Source organism: Callithrix jacchus, chromosome 12 (genome assembly GCF_049354715.1).
Source record: "Callithrix jacchus isolate 240 chromosome 12, calJac240_pri, whole genome shotgun sequence".
In the NCBI taxonomy this organism is placed as follows: domain Eukaryota; kingdom Metazoa; phylum Chordata; class Mammalia; order Primates; family Cebidae; genus Callithrix; species Callithrix jacchus.
In genome coordinates, this window is record NC_133513.1 from 36,510,559 (window position 1) to 36,517,332 (window position 6,774).

Sequence of the window (6,774 nt, forward strand, 5' to 3'; positions counted from 1 at the left end):
AGATCTGTGGGACACCATCAAGCATACAGATTTGTGTAATGAAAGTCCCGGAAGGAGATGAGGGAAAAGGTTAGTAAAAATACACCAAGAAATAAGGGCTAACCCCCCACAAATGTGATGACAAACTTTCATCTCTACATGCAAGAAGCTCAATGAACTCCAAGTTCAAGAAACTCAGAGATCCACACCTCTGCACCTCATAAACAAAGTGGCAAAAACAAAGACAAAGAGAATCTTGAAAGCCAGAGAGAAGTGATTCATCACTACCCGCGATCCTCAATAAGATTAAGGGTTAATTTTTTAAAAATCAGAAATGGGGACCAGAAAGAAGGCAGTGGGATGGCATTTCAAATGCTCAAGGAAAAAGCCTGTCAGCAGTCCACGCAGGGCGCGGAGGGGCCATGTGCCCGGGTCTGCACCTGCGGTGTCCGCGCCCCGCATCCGTGCGGCATGGTGAACCTGGAGGGCACCGTGTGCCCGGCTTCTGCGGAAGAGGAAGAGAAGGCAGTGAGAGATAGGAATCTCCTCCATGGTCAAGACCGCGATCAGCCCATCCCGTGGAAAGTGCAGTTTAACCTGGGCAATAGCAGTCGCCTGAGCAGTCAATGCCGCAACTCCAGTCAAAGGAAGCACCTCCTCACTGGGGAACCAGGCTGCGTTTGGGAGAGGAAGGATATGCAGGCTTGTGGCTGCGGTAACACAGTCGTCCCGAGCACAAAACGACACTGCGGCGAAGGCTGCTGGCCCGACCACGGCTGCAGCGCCTCCTGCACTTCGTCTCCCGATTCCTGCAGCCCTGCGGCAGCTTCTCCCGGAGCGCTTCTAACCGCGCAGCGGTGGCCTTCCAGAGACTCTTCATGGCCCTCGCTCTTGAAGATCCCTTGGAATGGTGCCTGGCCGAATGCAGGGCCTCATTCCAGAGCGTGCAGTGTGAGAACACCTACCGGGACCCCTAGCAAAGTACTGCCGTGGAGTCAGCCCCGGAACTCTTTGCCGCTGGATGGGCAGTGGGCTTGCCCTAGCTTGGGTGGGGAGGCCCTGCGAAGAACTCGCCTGGTGGGGTCCGGCTGCAGGGCACAGGCCAGGCCGTGGGAAGAAGACATAGGCAGCAAGAAGAGACCTTGGCTTTGACCACCTTTCCTGTTGTCGTCTTTGGTTTTGCTCAGCACTGGGCTTACCAGATGGAACACTGTCCGTCAAGTAGCTTGGACCCGGCTGTTCCCACTGGGGAAAGTTGAAACCGCAGGCGGGTGGAGGTGCTGAGTTCTTGGGCGACTCAGCCTTGGGATCTGCACAAACACCCGTGACTTGTGTTCGCTGGGGTCGGTGTCACTTCCAATACTGATCCAGACCCTTTCACTGTACAATTGTTTATTGGATTCCTTTGAGTAGTGGAAAAATTGTAGTGTTTTATGTAGGAAAATGCCTTGCTCTTCGAGTGACTGTTCAAAGAAACGATTATTGTTGTTCTTGTGTTCTCGAGTTTCATGGGTTAAATCATTCTTTCACCCAGATAATATGTTTTGTGGTTTAGGATGCAGATGTTCTCTTTAGGCAATTATTTTTGTTTTTATTGAGACAATATCAAGAGTAGGTCCTGAACACAAGCTGTTAACCGTATTCCGATGACTAACATTATCTAAAAACTCAGACACTCCTCAATTCTTATCTAACAGCCAGATTTCCAGCAGTGGGCACCGTGTGCCCGCCCTCAGGTTCTATTCCAGTGGTAGTTGAATGTGCTCATATACCGCATGTAAGAGCGCCGTTTTAGCCAGAAATCACCCTTCTCATTCTGGAGGAATTTGTTATTTCCTTCGCCACTTAAAATTAGCTGTGGTCTGCTCACTCAGGATAGAAACGGAGCTTCAGGAAGGTCCTAGGCAACCTCCTCCCTGGTTTTGTCAATAGAAACCCAATGTTAAGTCAATTCCTAAACAGAGATGCACCTACCAACTTGCTATATGTGTTCATTCTTTATTGCTTTCAGCTTCAGGGTGTGTAACAAGTATAAATGTTTGGGTTCTCTGTGAGAGATGAAGAGGAGGAGGAGGAGAAGGAGGAGGAGGAGGAGAAGGAGGAGGAGGAGGAGAAGGAGGAGGAGGAGGAGGAGGGGGAGGAGGAGGGGGAGGAGGAGAAGGAGGAGGAGGAAGGAGGAGGAAAGACCCAACTTTCCATCTAAGATCTGTAAGAGATTCCTTTTTTTTTTTTTTGAGATAATGTCTTCTTGCTCTGTTGCCAGACTGGAGTGCCGTGGCATGATCTTGGCTCACTGCAACCTCTGACTCCCCGGTTCAAGTGATTCTCCTGACTTAGCCTCTCTAGTAGCTGGGATTACAAGTATATGCCACCATGCCCAGCTAAATTTTATATTTTTAGTAGAGATGGGATTTCACCCTGTTGGCCAGGATGGTCTCCATTTCCTGACCTCGTGATCCACCCTCCTTGGCCTCCCAAAGTGCTGGGATTATACGCATGAGCCACCGCTCCTGGCCAGAAATTGTACATCTACCTTCAGTGGGAGATGAGAAAGATAATTATGGCTTAGACAGTGCTGCCCATGTAGGCTGCTGGTATGTTCTGAATCCATGTGCATAAAGCACTTTCCATTTTTCTACTGTAATGCAGACTCTCTAGCTCAAGGCCTTTTGATCCTAGGATCAAGACATTATGCCCCTTGAATAGTAGTGCTCTTTGACTTCAGGTGTCACATTAACGCACAAGTCTCCGATATTCTTTCACTAACCTTAGGATTGAGCAAGGTCTTTAACATTTTTTTTTGGTTTAAATTATTGACCTGGGAACAGGGTGCTAGTTCTATGGTCACCATTCGACATTTTTTTTAGTGGAGGTTTTTCTTTGGACCATATTTGCCGTCCAGTACGTTTCTGCAATATGTAGTGGTAATTTTCTTTAAATTCCTCCTACTGTCTCTTATATTCATCTTCCCAAAATAATTTGCCTACCTTAAATACATTTTCTTAGAGGGTAGGTTGTCAGGTGACTAAAAAATATTAGAGCCCAAGAAATCTATTCTGTTTGCATTGGATTTTTTTGAGATTTTGTGTGTTTGCAACAGTACTAAATCAAACTCTGATGTGGGAAAAAAAGTGTGTCAACAACAAATTTTATATACAGCAAGTGGAGGCGAAATTAAGACATTCTCAGATAAACCTAAGTGATGAAGTTTGTCTTCAGTAGACTTGCCCCACACATAATGCAAAAGGGAGTGCTTTAGGATAAAATGAAAGGACACTAGTCAGTAGGTGAAATCCACATGAAGAAATACAAAGCACTTCATAGGTGAATATGAAATATGTTATAATGTTTTTTCTTTGTTTTCCTTGCTGATTTAAAAGTCACTGCCATAAAGTAATAATGATAAAACTATGTTAATGGGTGCACACAAAGGTGTAATATCTATGATGATAATTGCACAAAAAAGAAATGAAGAGAATGGAGCTGTATAGAAGCAAAAGCTTTTTTTGAGATGGAGTTTCACTCTTGTCGGCCAGGCTGGAGTGCAGTGTTGTGATCTGCAGTGGCTCACTGCAACCTCTGCCTCCCGGGTTCAAGTGATTCTCCTGCTCAGCCTCCAGAGTAGCTGGGATTACAAGTGCCCACTACCACACCCAGCTAATTTTTTTATTTTTGGTAGAGATGGGGTTTCACCATTTTGGCTTGGCTGGTCTTGAACTTCGGTTCTCAGGTGATCCACCTGCCTCGGCCTCCCAAAGTGCTGGGATTATAGGTGTGAGCCACCACACCTGGCCAGAAGCAAACGTTTTTATATACCATTAAAATTAAGTTGTTATTAACTTGAACTAGATTGTTATAAGTTAGAATGAAGTGTAATCCCCATGGCAACCACTAAGAAAAATAACTCAAAAACAATCTTAAGGAAACAAGAAGAGAATTAAAATGGTGTATTAGAAAATATTTATTTAACATAAAAGATGGAGAGACAAACTTTACATGTATGTAGAGGAAATAATGATGTAATAGAGCTTGATCCAGTTTTTTTGATGTTTGATGGTTGACAGCTTTGAAGCCTCATCACTCATCCTCTGTTTCTGCTTCACATTTGGGCAAACTGATAAGAAAGCCTGGGTTCTCCCTCCTTCAGCCAGGGGAGGTTTGAACAACATGCAGGAACCTCACTCTGGCCCTACCCTCAACCACCATAAACACCCCAAGATTTTCTCTGCCCTCTCAAGCCATTTTTGGCACTGCTTGTAAGCCATGGTACTCTCCTCAGAAAACCTCATTATGTGAGTCATGAGCCATTTCATTTTCTCTTGGGGTGAATATGGTATCAGTAGTCTTGATATCTAAATTAAATTTTGGAAGGGATCTATCCTATGCAGGGTTACCATAAACAAGTCAAGACAACGAGGGGGTAAATTGACTTATAAAGAGATAGGTGCTTATATTTCACTTGAATTGATGAAATAATGACACCATTAGACTGTGATATTATGTATATATGATGTAATACTACAGCAACCACATACACAAAAGTTACTCAAAGAGCTATACATTCAAATGCAGTGTAAAGTAAAATAGAATTCTAAAAGTTCAAGTAATCTAAAGCAAGACAAATAAAAAAAGACAAATAAAAAACAAAACAAAAAATTCAAGTCCTTTTCGATTCTGAAGTAGATTAGGGGCCGCTGTTGCTGCTTGTGTTGACTCTGGAACCGTAGCCAGATGTGGGACTGGAGGATGAGTGAAAGATGCTGAGCAGGTCCTGAGATCCTAAGGAGCAGAAAGAGGAAGAGGAGGAATGAGTGAATCCCCTAACAACAGTGAGAGGGCAATGCAAGCAGTTGGCGAAATGTGTAAAGGCCTGGGAGCAGGTAGAACTCTGTGACAAGCATGTATCCTTTCAATCACACACAGAAGAGGATTGCGAGAGGCACGCTTTGACTTCCTACATGCAAGTGACAATTGCTTGGCCCACAAACTTTTTAACAACTTGAAATAAATGTGTGGACTTATTCACCCCAGCCTTCGGCACCTGGGCATCAGGATATTTCCTTATGGTTTTGAATATGCCACTTGTTTCTTATTTGTGTAACTGTAAATTCATATGAACCTCATAGATGTTGGCTTAGGCTAGTAACTTCTATGTAATTTGCAGTGATTCCATCTTAACAAAGTTCTGTGATCTGCAAGAAGTAAAGCGGCAGCTTTAAGCCCTAACATACCATACACGATATTAAATGTAAAGGGTCTTACTGCAGCAAATAAAAAGCATAGATTGACAGAGTGGATTAAAAAGCAGGACTCAGCTGCATGCTGTCTATAGGAAACTCACTTCAAATATAATGATATAGGCAGTTTGAAAACAAAAAAATGGAAAAGGGTATCTATATAAATGTTAATCAAAAGAAACTAGGGATGGTTACATTAATAACAGATAAAGTAAATTTCAGAGCAAAGAAAATTACCACAGGCAGAGAGGAGTATTATTAATGGTGAAGGGTCAACACACCAAGAAGACAGGCATCTAAAAGAGCTGCAAAATATGTGAAGCAAAAACTGATGGAACTGAAAGGAGAAACAGACAAATCTGCAATTATAGTTGGAGACTTCAGTGTTCCTCACTCAACAATTGCTAGAATAACTAGACATAAAATCAGCAAGGGTATAAAAGAACTCAATCACTCCCTCAACCAACAGTGTATGGTTAACATTTACGGAATATTCTAACAACAGCAAAATGCACATTCTTTTCAGGCCCACAAAGTAGGTAGCAACATAGAACATATCCTTAACCATAAAACAAACTTTAACACATTGAGAAGAGTCAAAATCATACAGAGTACATTTGCTAATATAATGGAATCAAACTAGAAATCAGTACAGAAAAATGATCAGAAAATTTCTGAACACATGGAAACTCAACAGCATGCTTGTGAAAATCCCATGAGACAAAGAGGAAATATTAAAGGAATTAAAAAATATACTGAACTAAGGGAAAATGAAAATACAACACATAAAAACGTGTGTGTGCACATCTAAGGCAGTGCTGAGAGCAATGTTTGTATCTCTCAACACATGCACTAGAAAAGGAGAAAGTTGAAAATCAATAATCCAAGCTCGCACCTCAAGAAGTTTGAAAACTCAAAATGTAAGCAGAAGGAAGGAAAAAATAAAGAATAGACATCAATGAGATCAACAGCAGAAAAACAATAGAAAAAAATCAATGAAACAAAAAAACCGATTATTTGAAGGCATCAATAAAACTGATAAACCTCTAGAAAGACTGGCAAAGAAAAAAAAGGATAACTACACAAATTACAAATATCAGGAGTGAAACCTGTTTTATCAATGCAGACCACAGTAGACATCAATATGATGTGGGATACTGTGAACAACCACACATGCAAATTTGACACTTAGATGAAATGAACTAATTCATCAGAGAACACAAACTTCTGCAACTCAGCCAATGTGAAATAGTTATTTTGATTAGTGCTGTAACTTAAAGAAAATGGAATTTGTAATTAAATGTCTCCTAAAATGGAAATTTCTAAGCTCATATAATTTCATTGGATACTTCTACCAAATGTTTAAGGATGAATTGACACCAATTCTATACAGAAATCTTTTCCAAAAAATGTAAGGGAACACTTTCCAGTTCATCTTTGTGAAGCGAGTAATACCAAAACCAGACTGGTCTCACAGCAAAACCAGACACAGTACAAAGCATTAGAGAATAGATTTCAACAATTTATAAAAAGGAATATATACTATTTCAAGTAGGAT

At 41.8% G+C, this 6,774-nt stretch overlaps 2 pseudogenes; both read left to right on the forward strand.

The window, feature by feature from the left end:
• The first annotated feature begins 339 nt into the window (after positions 1-339).
• LOC100407236 (SREBP regulating gene protein pseudogene) lies at positions 340-956 on the forward strand (annotated as a pseudogene).
• Positions 957-2,475: 1,519 nt separating this feature from the next.
• Positions 2,476-4,987, forward strand: LOC100407597 (cytochrome b-c1 complex subunit 6, mitochondrial pseudogene; annotated as a pseudogene).
• The last annotated feature ends 1,787 nt before the right edge of the window (positions 4,988-6,774 follow it).